The sequence below is a fragment of the Pseudonaja textilis genome, chromosome Z (genome assembly GCF_049901715.1).
Source record: "Pseudonaja textilis isolate UNSWEBS1 chromosome Z, rPseTex1.2, whole genome shotgun sequence".
Classification (NCBI taxonomy): Eukaryota; Metazoa; Chordata; class Lepidosauria; order Squamata; family Elapidae; genus Pseudonaja; species Pseudonaja textilis.
In genome coordinates this window covers 24,232,468-24,245,010 of record NC_142008.1, presented here as the reverse complement: position 1 = coordinate 24,245,010, position 12,543 = coordinate 24,232,468, and positions in this window count along the sequence as shown.

Here is a 12,543-nt window from a genome sequence, read left to right as displayed (position 1 = left end):
ACATTATATGACATTAACATTTTGTGACATCTATCTCATAAACTTCTGTTTTGTGCTTATTTACAAATATACAATTTATGTGAATGTAAATCATTAATCTATAGGTTGCTTATAATTAATTGTAGAAATGGGAAGATATTTTCTGAATATTTCTTTATTTCTTTTTGTCAATTGCTCACAAAATAATAGGTATAAGTAAAAACATAGTTATGAATACATGGATACATATAAGAAAAATAAAAAAATAAAAGAAACAATAGGACAGGGATGGTAGGCACATTGGTGCACTTATGCATGCCCCCTACAGACTGCTTAGGAAAGGGGTGAGGACAATAGTAGACAGTCTCAAGTTAAAGTTTTGGGGTTTGGGGAAGAAACCACAGAGTCAGGTAGAGTATTCCAGACATTGACCACTCTGTTGCTGAAGTTGTATTTCCTGCAATCAAGCTTTGTGTGTTTAACCTTGAGTTTGTATCTTTTGTTTGCTCTTGTGTTATTATGGTTGAAGCTGAAGTATTCATTGACAGGTAGGACATTGCAATGTATGATTTTATATACTATACTTAGATTGGACCAAAGGTGGCGTAGTTCTAGGTTTTCTAGGTCTAGAATTTCGAGTCTGGTGGCATAAGGTATTCTGCAACAAGTAGAGGAGTGGAGAACTCTTCTTGTGAAATATTTCTGGACTTTCTCAACTGTGTTAATATCAGATACGTAATGTGTGTTCCAGACTGATGAGCTGTATTCAAGTATTGGTCTAGCAAATGTTTTGTATGCTCTAGTTTTTAGTGTAATATTACCAGATAAAAAGCTACTTAAGATTAGGTTAACAACTCAATGCCTTTTTGGCTATGTACTTACAGTGGGCTGTAGCACTTAGGTCACTAGAGATGAGTACTCCAAGATCCTTGACAGAGTTTGGATCATCAAAAAGGTCTTGACTATTCAGCCTGTATTTTATTTTCTGATTTTTTTTGCTAATATATAGGACAGAGCATTTATTTCTTGAGATTTGAAGTTGCCATTTGTTTGACCATTCTGATACATAGTCAAGGTCTTCTTGAAGGGTAACAGTATTGTCTGTGGTGTTGAATAGCTTTACACCATCAGCGAAGAGAACGCAGTTGCTCTTAATATGATCACAGAGGTCATTTATGTAGAGTATGAAGAGAGTTGGTCCTCGAACACTGCCTTGGGGGACACCACTATTGACAGGTACAGAATTTGATAGGACACTCCCAATTTTGACCATTTGTTGTCTGTTTGACAGGAATGCTATTATCCAGTTATGCAAGTGTCCAGAGATACTGTAAGATTTTAGTTTTAGGAATAGTTTGTCGTGTACCACTGAATCAAACGCTTTACAGAAGTCTATGTAGATTGTGTCTATTGCTTTGCAATAATCAAGTTGTGTAGTCCATATGTTTTTGCAGTGTAAGAGTTGCAGATTACATGATAGTTTTTTCCTGAAACCAAATTGTTTATAGAGAGTAGGTTGTTTGTTTCTAAGTGGAGGATAATGGATTGGTTAATAATTGATTCCATGACTTTACAGGTGACACAGCATAAAGAGATTGGTCTGTAATTTTCAACTAGGCTGGGGTCTCTCTTTTTGAAGATGGGGATGACCGTGGCTTGTGGCCATAGTTTTGGCAAGGAGCTGGTCCTGAAAGATTTTTCAAAGATTATGCTTACAGGTTCGACTATGGCAGTGGGTAGCTTTTTTAAGAAGTAGGCACATATTTTGTCCGGTCCAATAGGTAGAGATGATTTTAGATTGCGTAGTGCCTTTTCAAAATTGTCTTCTGTAAAATCAATATGTATTAGATCATTGTAGTTTTCTGTGGTTCGACTAGGAAATACTGGGCATGATCCATGGCTGTTTTCAAATACTGAGCCAAAGAATGTGTTAAAGAGGTTGGCTTTAATAGTGTCGACATTGCAGTCTTTACCATTAGGTCCTATCAGGGGTGGGATGGACCTTGAGTCTTTTAGTTTGTTGTTTACAAAATTGTAAAAAGCGTGGGTGGAATTGGTGCGTAGAAGGTTATCCTCTTGTTTAATGTAATAATTGGTGCATTCAGTCTTTATCTGGTGGCATAAATTTTTATATCGGCTTTTGAAGTTGTCACCCTTTTAGAATGCAATGTTTATCTACTTCTCTTTCCAACCAGATCTCTCACAGGCTTTCAAAGTCCAGGCTTCTATTTCTAATGGTCCATTCTCATTCATAAATACCAGCTTTAGAGCTTAAACTGTGAAATTCTACTCCTTCGGGTATTTACACATCTCATTCATTTTTGGGTGAATAGCATGTCCCCACTCAGAGACAAAATGAGGACTATTAAATACCACATATGGATGTTTATTTATGTATTATTTGTTGCCCATCTTTCTGTAGGGCTACTATGGTTGTTTACAACAGTAAGATGTAAAATGATATTTAAAAAAGATGTAAATACAACAATAGTAAAAACACAGTATCAGTTTAAATAATTATAAGAAGCGTGGAAGGGGGCAGGATGCACATGGAGGAAGTCTAATAGCCACCTCCAATACGGTATTTCCCCACTGGGTTCCTGAGTCAACCATCAGATCTGGTTGGAGAATACCATACTGAAGGTGGCTAGAACAGTCTTTGGGCTGTTACAGATGGACAGGTAGATGGGAGCAAACTTCCCCCAGGGGTCAGTTCCAAAGGATTGGATTCTCCTGGACTCTTCCTTGATCGACAGGATACATAACAAGTCTCCTATGTCAGCATGAGCCCTAGGGCCTGTCCTAGACAGATGAGATGGTTCTCCAGATAATCTGAGCACATGTAATGGAGGGCTTCAAGGATCATAACCAAAACCTTGAACTGCCCTGAGAAAAAAACCAACATATGATTTGCAGAGTAGCGCTCTAACAAGAGCTCTTCTAGGGGCCCTAAAAACTGCTCGTGCTGCCACACTTTATACAAGCTAAAACTTGCAAATGCATTTCAGGGTAGCCCATGTACAATGTGTTGTAGTTGTCTAGGAGATGATTAACCCTTGAGTAACTGAACACAGGGAAGACCTAATCCAGCAAAAGCTGCAGCATGTGCACAAACCAAAGTTGTGCAAAGGTTCTGCTAGTCATCACTGCCAATTGCTCTTTGAGCAGGAGTCACATTCCAGGAATTTGCCATTAAAAGTTTTGTCTGAAAATAGATCTGCTTAAGTTTAGGGCAGCCAGTTCATTGTTTCAAAACTACTCAAATTAAAGAACAAAAAACAAACTTTGCACAAAAAGTATTTTGTAATAGGATGTAGACACTTTCAACATTATGGGTGGAGTAGATTACAGCCAGAAGCATAACGTGCTTCCTTTTCTGTTTAAACTTCAGTGATGCTTTCTATCAAATGCAGATAGATGTAAAAGTCCTGAAAGGCATTGAAAGACCTTTATTATTTATACATTTTATTATTAAATACAATGAAGTGTATAATACACTACTATCTTGCTCCCAATTTTTAAACATGTTAATTTAATAGCATGAATTTAGAGACCTCTGGTGGTCTTGGTCTGCCTACAAGACATTCTGTAATGTGGGACAACCATACATTTACCAATTCTAGAACTTGGGGTTCCCAATACTGACAAAAATGGGTTTGTTTGTAATAATTGACTCTTGCTACTCATTTAAGCTTTCTGAGTCTGTAGTAAAATGGCAATAAGAGCAGCCATAAAGAATCTAATCAATCACTTTATTTCAGGTGGGAGGTTGAGGAGGTCCTTCCTTCCTTCCTTCCTTCCTTCCTTCCTTCCTTCCTTCCTTCCTTCCTTCCTTCCTTCCTTCCTCTCTCTCTCTCTCTCTCTCTCTCTCTCTCTCTCTCTCTCCCTTCCTTCCTTTCCTTCCTTCCTTCACTCTCTCTTCTCTTCTCTTTTCCTTTCTTTTCTTCTCTTTTTCATAACTGCCACCAGGAAAAGCCACCAGGCTGAGAAATTGCTACAATAGACAATTGGTGGTTGGGAAGAGATTTTACTTCTGTCTTCTTTAGCTGGACATCTAGGACCCAACAGAAGGACCCAACAGAAAATAAATTATTGTCTTTAGAATGCAGAATTGAATGGCTTTACACTCTGTCCTAAGACCTAAAGTCAACAGGATCTCAGCAATTGGAAGGCTGGCCTGAGACTATTACCGAAAAAAGGGCAGTGGCTAGGAAAACCACTCATCTCTAAGTGGTGTTATCCTGGGATTACAGACCTGAAAGAAAACATGTTTACCTTTGTTTTATCTGGCAATTAAGAGGACTGTATGTGTCAGTGTCATTGCTCTACTCTAGTTTTTTCATAAGTGTTGTTTTTTGCCCTCAAATTTCTTTAATGAAAACTAGCATGAAGTACTACAAGCAAGGGAGAGCCATGCACAAGCTAAGTAGTTCTGGTGGTGAATTGCCTTTATGTTGTATGCATCTGAAGGAAAAATGGGGGAAAATATTTTGAGGCATGTGGTCTGTCTATGGAATTTAAAATCCTAAAATGTACACTATAGGTTCTTAGTATCAGGCAATAGTGATCTGATGAAAGATAGGGGACCATGTCCGGAAGTTCCTCTAATAGTATATGAGCATTGAAGACTGAATGTTTATTCTATCTAGAATATAGACTCAAGTCTGAAATGCCAGATTTTAAAGAATTATTTCATAATCTGGAAGACAGATATAGAGTGAAATAATGGAAGTTACACTAAATATTTGGACAGAGTATTTATTTCTGTGGCCTCCAGGTGCTGCAACAACTCCCAACAGCATCAGTTAGAAAGGTCAGTATGGATGTTGCTGAAAATAAATGCTGAACAACCTTCAGAAGACCTCGGGTTCCCCATCCTGCTGGGAGAAAATTCCTGAAAGCAGGATCTCCTGGATAGTGGCACAGATGCTTTGGTGAAGTTGTAGGTTCACAGTTGGTAGAGAGGTTTCATCTAAATGTGGACCTGTTTTGGAATAATGGGGTGAAGGGGAGCAACATTTAGCTGCAGCACAGTTTTGCAGAAATTAGTGCTTCTGAAGGAATGCTTGTTTCCTACTTTCAGGATTTGAATCACAAAACAAAGATGAACAAACACAGAAAGAAAGAAGTAAAAATGTTATCAAAAAGCTTTCTGAAAAAAAAATGGAGTATTTATCCATTATGGCATGGGTAGCAATGCTTGTTTTTCAATGAGCGTCATAACTGGTCAAATAAGGAGCAAGTAATAGTTAGGACTAAGAGAGCCTTTGCACAGCTTCACATTGCATGCCAGTTGAACGCATCTCTGGATAGGAGGTTCTGCTTATAGCCACTCATGCCCTACCACTTCCAGGTTGGACTATTGTAATGCACTCTATATGATGCAGGCCTTGAAATATATTGGGAAGCCCCAGCTGATGCAGAATGCAGTGTCCCAAGCAGTTGTGTGTGTCCCTAGGACAGAATATAGTATAAATCTTCTCTGCAAGCTGCATTTGGTGCCAGTTTTCTTCCTCGTCCAGTTAAAGCTATTAGTTTTAAATGACAAATGCCCATGGAATGGGATCAGGTTAGCTGAGGGAGAGCATCTTCTACCAGCCTAGCCCATTAGATTTGGCATTATGTGGCTACAGTCTGCTAGGGACCTACATTTGGTCAATCCTAGGTAGCAGGCTTTCTCTCCCATGATGCCCACCTCATGGAACATTATTTCACTCCCCAACATTAGGTTAGCTCCATTCCTTTTAATGTTTCAGAAGTTGCTCCCATCCTTTCCATTGTTCCTACATTCTCCTCCCAGAGGTGAGGTAGGCCTCTGTTCTCCTGACTTTTCAGAAATCCCTGAAGATCTGGTTCTGCTAATTTGCTGACTGAGGGTCATGCAGCCGTTGGACTGCTTAGTGCCAGCTCCATCTTTTATTCTGAATTTTAAATATTTTATTACAGTTTTCATTTTTTATATTATGATATTTATATATTTTAATGTCTTATGTGTACACCACCTGGAGTCACTTTGTAAGGGTGATGGGTGGTTTCTAAATGTGTTCAATAAAGTCCATCAATATCTGATTATGTTATCAGCCTGGGGGTCTCAGGGAAATGGAGACTTATTTAAATGGCTCTGCTATTGATGTGGATGTACACATTGTCTGTCTGCTTTGTATATATTTTAGTTTTAATTAATCTCAGTTTTTACTGTTGATTTTTATATTTTATATGCCTGTTTTTATATAGGCATTATTTTTAATTGATTAGTGTACATTAACAAGAGTAATTTCTTCTGAGATAGCTGAATGTTGTGACTCAGAGGTTTGAACCTGCTCTGTCAGAAGACATCAAGTGATGAGGAAGATCTGGCATTAAGGTTTGAGCCTGCCTTGTTGAGTGACACAAATGGGAGTCAGGAGGAAGAGGAAGATAGGGCATTGGGGTTTGAACCTGCTTTGCTGGAAGTTTTTGAATCCTCATCCTCTCCAGGACCTTCCTCATTAGTTACACCTGTGTTGGCAGATAATCAGGAGAATGTGCCACAGTCATTGGATGAAGATCAAACCGAAGAATCTTGGTTTGATGCAAGGAACAGACCTAAGCAGAAACGTCAAGCACAAACTGGAACAGACGTAAGCAGAAACAGAAACAGACGTAAGCAGAAACGTCAAGCACAAACTGGAAGGAGACGTCGAATCAGGGACTGAGGAAGGAGACTGACACGCCCCTCAGGGGATATAAGGAGGCGTGTTAGCTTGGAATCCCCATTCAGGTCAAACTTTGTTATTTGCGTTTGCAGTTTGGAAAAAGTTTTCTGTTTGCCGATCGGCTCTGATTTATAGTTCTGCTCGTTATCTGAATTTGCAGACAGCTTCTGGGAAAACTGTCAACGATGAATTCAACCAAAGGAAAGTTAACTCTGTTGTTCCTGATATTGTCTGTTCGTGTTTTTTCCTTTGGACATTTGGATTCTCACCTCATGGCCACAGGTGAGACAGAACAGCTGAATATATATGAGAGGAGAGCAAGAGAAAGACAGAGAGACAGAGACAGAGAAAGAGGCACACACAGCAAGAGAGAGACAGACAGAGACAGAGAGAGAGGCAGAGAGATAGAGAGAGGGGAAGAATTCTAAAGGGGAAAAATAGAATAGGCACAAAGACAATAATTTCTAGATTAGTCAGAAGATTATTAAAAACTAGGAAGAATCTGGTAGTTCTTTTTAAGGCATAAACTTTTAGGGACTGCCATTTACTTCATCAGATATAAGTTCACAAAAATTTATGCCTTTTAATAAAATGTGTTAGTTGGAAAAGATGCTATCAGATTCTTCCTGATTTTTTGCAACTATAGAGGGTTTTTTTTTGTTTGTTATCTATACTTCAGATTTCAAGCTGAGATATACTTTTGAAATTAAGCCTGGGTCCACAGGGCTGGCTCATAGTACCACTTTATAAAACATTAGTAAGACCACACCAGGAATACTGCATTCAGTTTTGGTCACCACATTTCAAAAAAGATGTTGAGACTTTGGAAAAAGTGCAGAGAAGAACAACTGAAGTAATTAAAGGTCTGGAGACTAAAACATATGAAAAAATGGTTGCAAGATTTGGGTATGGCCAGTCTATAGAAAAGAAGGACTAGGGGGTGACATGACCCATCACCCAAGACTAGGCACGCACGCCCCTAACTACCTAATTTCCAACTACTGAGAATGAGAATGGACCATTAGAAATAGAAGCCTGGACTTTGAAAGCCTGTGAGAGATCTGGTTGGAAAGAGAAATAGATAAACATTGCATTCTAAAAGGGTGACAACTTCAAAAGCCGATATAAAAATTTATGCCACCAGATAAAGACTGAACGCACCAATTATCACATTAAACAAGAGGAAAACCTTCTACGCACCAATTCCACCCACGCTTTTTACAATTTTGTAAACAACAAACTAAAAGACTCAAGGTCCATCCCACCCCTGAAAGGACCTAATGGTAAAGACTGCAATGACGACACTATTAAAGCCAACCTCTTTAACACATTCTTTGGCTCGGTATTTGAAAACAGCCATGGATCATGCCCAGTATTTCCTAGTCGAACCACAGAAAACTACAATGATCTAATACATATTGATTTTACAGAAGACAATGTTGAAAAGGCACTACGCAATCTAAAACCATCTCTACCTATTGGACCGGACAAAATATGTGCCTACTTCTTAAAAAAGCTACCCACTGCCATAGTCGAACCTGTAAGCATAATCTTTGAAAAATCTTTCAGGACCAGCTCCTTACCAAAATTATGGCCACAAGCCACGGTCATCCCCATCTTCAAAAAGAGAGACCCCAGCCTAGTTGAAAATTACCGACCAATCTCCTTATGCTGCATCACCTGTAAAGTCATGGAATCAATTATTAACCAATCCATTATCCTCCACTTAGAGACAAACAAGCTACTCTCCAATAAAGAATTTAGTTTCAGAAAAAAACTATCATGTAATCTGCAACTCTTACCCTGCAGAAACATATGGACTACACAATTTGATCAGGGCAAAACAATAGACGCAATCTATATAGACTTCGGTAAAGCTTTTGATTCAACAAACTACTCCTAAAACTAAAATCTTATGGTATCTCTGGACAACTGCATAACTGGATAGTAGCATTCCTGTCAAACAGACAGCAAATGGTCAAAATTGGGAGTGTCCTATCAAATTCTGTACCTGTCAATAGTGGTGTCCCCCAAGGCAGTGTTCGAGGACCAACTCTCTTCATACTCTACATAAATGACCTCTGTGATCATATTAAGAGCAACTGCATTCTCTTCGCTGATGATGTAAAGCTGTTCAATACCACAGACAATACTGCTACCCTTCAAAAAGATCTCAACTAAGTATCAGAATGGTCAAACAAATGGCAACCTCAAATCTCAACAAATAAATGCTCTGTCTTACATATTGGCAAAAAAAATCAGAAAATAAAATGCAAGCTAAATAGTCAAGACCTTGATGATGATCCAAACTCTGTCAAGGACCTTGGAGTACTCATCTCAAATGATCTAAGTGCTAGAGCCCACTGTAACTACATAGCCAAAAAGGCATTAAGAGTTGTTAACCTAATCCTACGTAGCTTTTTCTCTGGTAATATCACACTACTAACTAGAGCATACAAAACATTTGCTAGTCCAATACTCAAATACAGCTCATCAGTCTGGAACCCACATTACGTATCTGATATTAACACAGTAGAGAAAGTCCAGAAATATTTCACAAGAAGAGTTCTCCACTCCTTTACTCGTTGTAGAATACCTTATGCCACCAGACTTGAAATTCTAGACCTAGAAAACCTTGAATTACACTGTCTTCAGTCTGATCTAAGTATAGTATATAAAATCATACATTGCAATGACTTACCTGTCAATGAATACTTCAGCTTCAACCATAACAACACAAGAGCACATAATAGATACAAACTCAAGATAAACCACACCAAACTTGATTGCAGGAAATACGACTTCAGCAACAGAGTGGTCAATGTCTGGAATACCCACCTGGTTCTGTGATTTCTTCCCCAGACCCCAAAAACTTTAACCTGAGACTGTCTACTATTGACCTCACCCCTTTCCTAAGCAGTCTGTAGGGGGCGTGCATAAGCGCACCAATGTGCCTACCGTCCCTGTCCTATTGTTTCTTTTATTTTTTCTTAAATGTACCCATTTCATGTATTCATAACTATGTATATACTTATACCTATTATCTTGTAAGCGATTGACAAATCAAATAAATAAATAAATAAATAAATAAAATGATAGCAGTATTCCAGTCTTTGAGAGGCTGCCACAAAGAGGAGGGGTCAATTTGCTTTCCAAAACACCAAAGGACAGGACAAGAAACAATGGATGGAAACTAATCAAGGAGAGAAGCTGTCAGCCTTCAAGATCTTCTACTACTGCTTTGCATCTTTTGGCTGCCATAAATAACGGGGGAGGAGGGGGCAATGTCTGGGGAAGGGAGCTAGAGGTATTACATTCTTGTGTTGTGTAAATGAGGAGAGGGGGAGTATAAATTCCTGCTCTTAGGTTTCTATTTCTCACTTAGCTTTCTTTTCTCTGTGCAGCTGCAAACCTTTATCAAAATATGCCAAGGTCAACAGACAGAGGCCTCATCACCACCTGAAGATGTCCACATGATCATATTCACAACTTTTAATTGGAAGAATCATTTGAACTATGGGGGGTGGGAGCATTTCCATCACTTTGTATATGTGATCTGCGTACCTAATTTCTCAGATTCAGAATTTTACTGATGTTACCACTTCATTTTCAGTAAAAGATATCTTTGCTCTAATCTAAAGAGTCTAAGTATTTCTTTCTTGAATTTTGAATGGAGCACCACCCGACATTAGCAACCTGGAATTAAGGAGAAACTTCCTAACAGTGAGTTCAATTAACCAGGAACAGCTTGCCTCCAGAAGTTGTTGGTGAGTCATCTCTGGAGATTTTTAAGAAGAGACTGGATAGTCACTTGTCTGAAATGATGTAAGGTTTTCTGCTGGAGCAGGAGGTTACTAGAGGACATCCAAGGTCCCTTTCAGATCTATCTGAATTAAACTAAATTGTTCAGTGTTTGCTTCTGAACTAGGTAACTTTAGTATATTTGTATTATGAATTCCAAGAGAAATAGAATAGAATTAACACTTTAAGTTATTGTTTTCAAGTTTTATTAGATTTTTATTTTTAATATACATCAATATCAATACATGAATAATGTGGCCCCTGGGTAAAATTCATTTTAATACAAACATCAATAATGATAATCATAATAGTTGTTATATTAATCAAACTTATATAATCCCAGTATTAATATACATGTTTTAAGTAGTTTTTCAACATTTCAATATTCCATTTTAATGTCAATGATATAAGTATATATGGTAATACCATCTTTCAACCTCTGATCTTTTCCATCAAATTATTACTTATATCTATTATATAAAAATTATATCTGCTAATATTCCCCCTATTTCTTATTTGTACCTCTACTCTAACTTCTAATCAAGTCACCATTGCTAATGCTAATATTAATACACATGTTTATATAAGGCATAACCCTTTATTATTTGGTTGTTCAAAGTCACAATATGCCATTAAAGTACCAATCTTCCTATTATTTAAACATGACTAATAATACCCTCTTTCAACCTCCAATCTTTCCATCTATTGTTTCACATAAAAGTGTGTATTCTTATTTTTACCTCTGTTCAAATTTTTAATTAGGCCATCATTATATTAGAAAAATCCTTTCTATCCATCATTTCTTGTTTGTTTTAATACTTCAATTCTTATTTGTTTTTTGGCTTGCCTCCCACATTCCTCTTTTGGATCTTTATCTCTATCAGCATCTGTATTTTCACCATTCAGACTGGATATTTCTCCCATCTCTATCCTCCTAAGCTGCCAGGTCTCCAGAGTATCCATCCAAACCCTTATCTCCCTTTCAAAAGTATCTTCCAAGTTATCCAATTCCATTTTTAAATCTCTTAAAGTTCTTTCCCTTGGTTTATTTCATCAGTCATTATTGTCTTTATCGTTTTCTCCTTCTCATCTTCTTGCTTTGTTTGCTGGTTTGTCGTTCTGTCTTTTCTTCTATTTGTTCTGCTATCTCCTCTCTTTCCAGGACTCTTTGATCTTCATTCATCGTAAGTTGTAACATATTTTCTGTTTTCCCATATATGCCTTGCATTAGGTACTTTATCTTTCTGTGATTCTTTTCCATAGTACCCCAAATGCTTTGAAACATCAACATCATTTCTCATGAAATCTCACCCATTCCCCCCTGATGGAGCATCTTGTCTTAATTTAATAAATCCCATTCTTAATCAAATCCAAAAACAATACATTCCAGACAGTCCAATGTTATTCCTTGGAAAGTTCAATAATCATAGTTCTTTACATTTTAGGATTATTAATCAATTCGATTTAAATAGTCCAGGAAGCTTCCACATTAGGGTTATTATGGAAAAGAATCACAGAGAGATAAAGTACCTAGTGTAAGGCATATATAGGAACATATAAAATACACTACAACTAATAATGAATGAAGATCAAAGAGGGCAGGAAAGAGAGGAGATAGCAGAAAGAACAGAATAAAAGACAGAATGGACAAACCAGAAAAGAAAGCAAGAACATGAGAAGGAGAAGTCGATAAAGACAATGATGATTAATGAAATAAACATTTTAAATTATTTTATATATTGTTATTGATGTTGTTATCTTATGTCATTGTATGATGTTATGTTATAGAGTTCCCCAAATAGAACTATCTCTGGATAGTTTCATCTTTATAAATTCAGATTAAAAAGTAAACAATTAAACACCAGCAAAATAAATAATAGCATAAAAATCAATAGAAGGAAAATAAAATAAAATTTTAAAATCCTGAGAATATTGCAGTCAATGGCCCAAATTAAAACAGTTTTATTGGCCTGATGGAACATTATGTTTAATGGATTTTCCAGAAGTAATTGTCTATGAGAAAGACCTTGGGAGATAGGAGGAAGAGCCAAAGACTAGACAACCATAA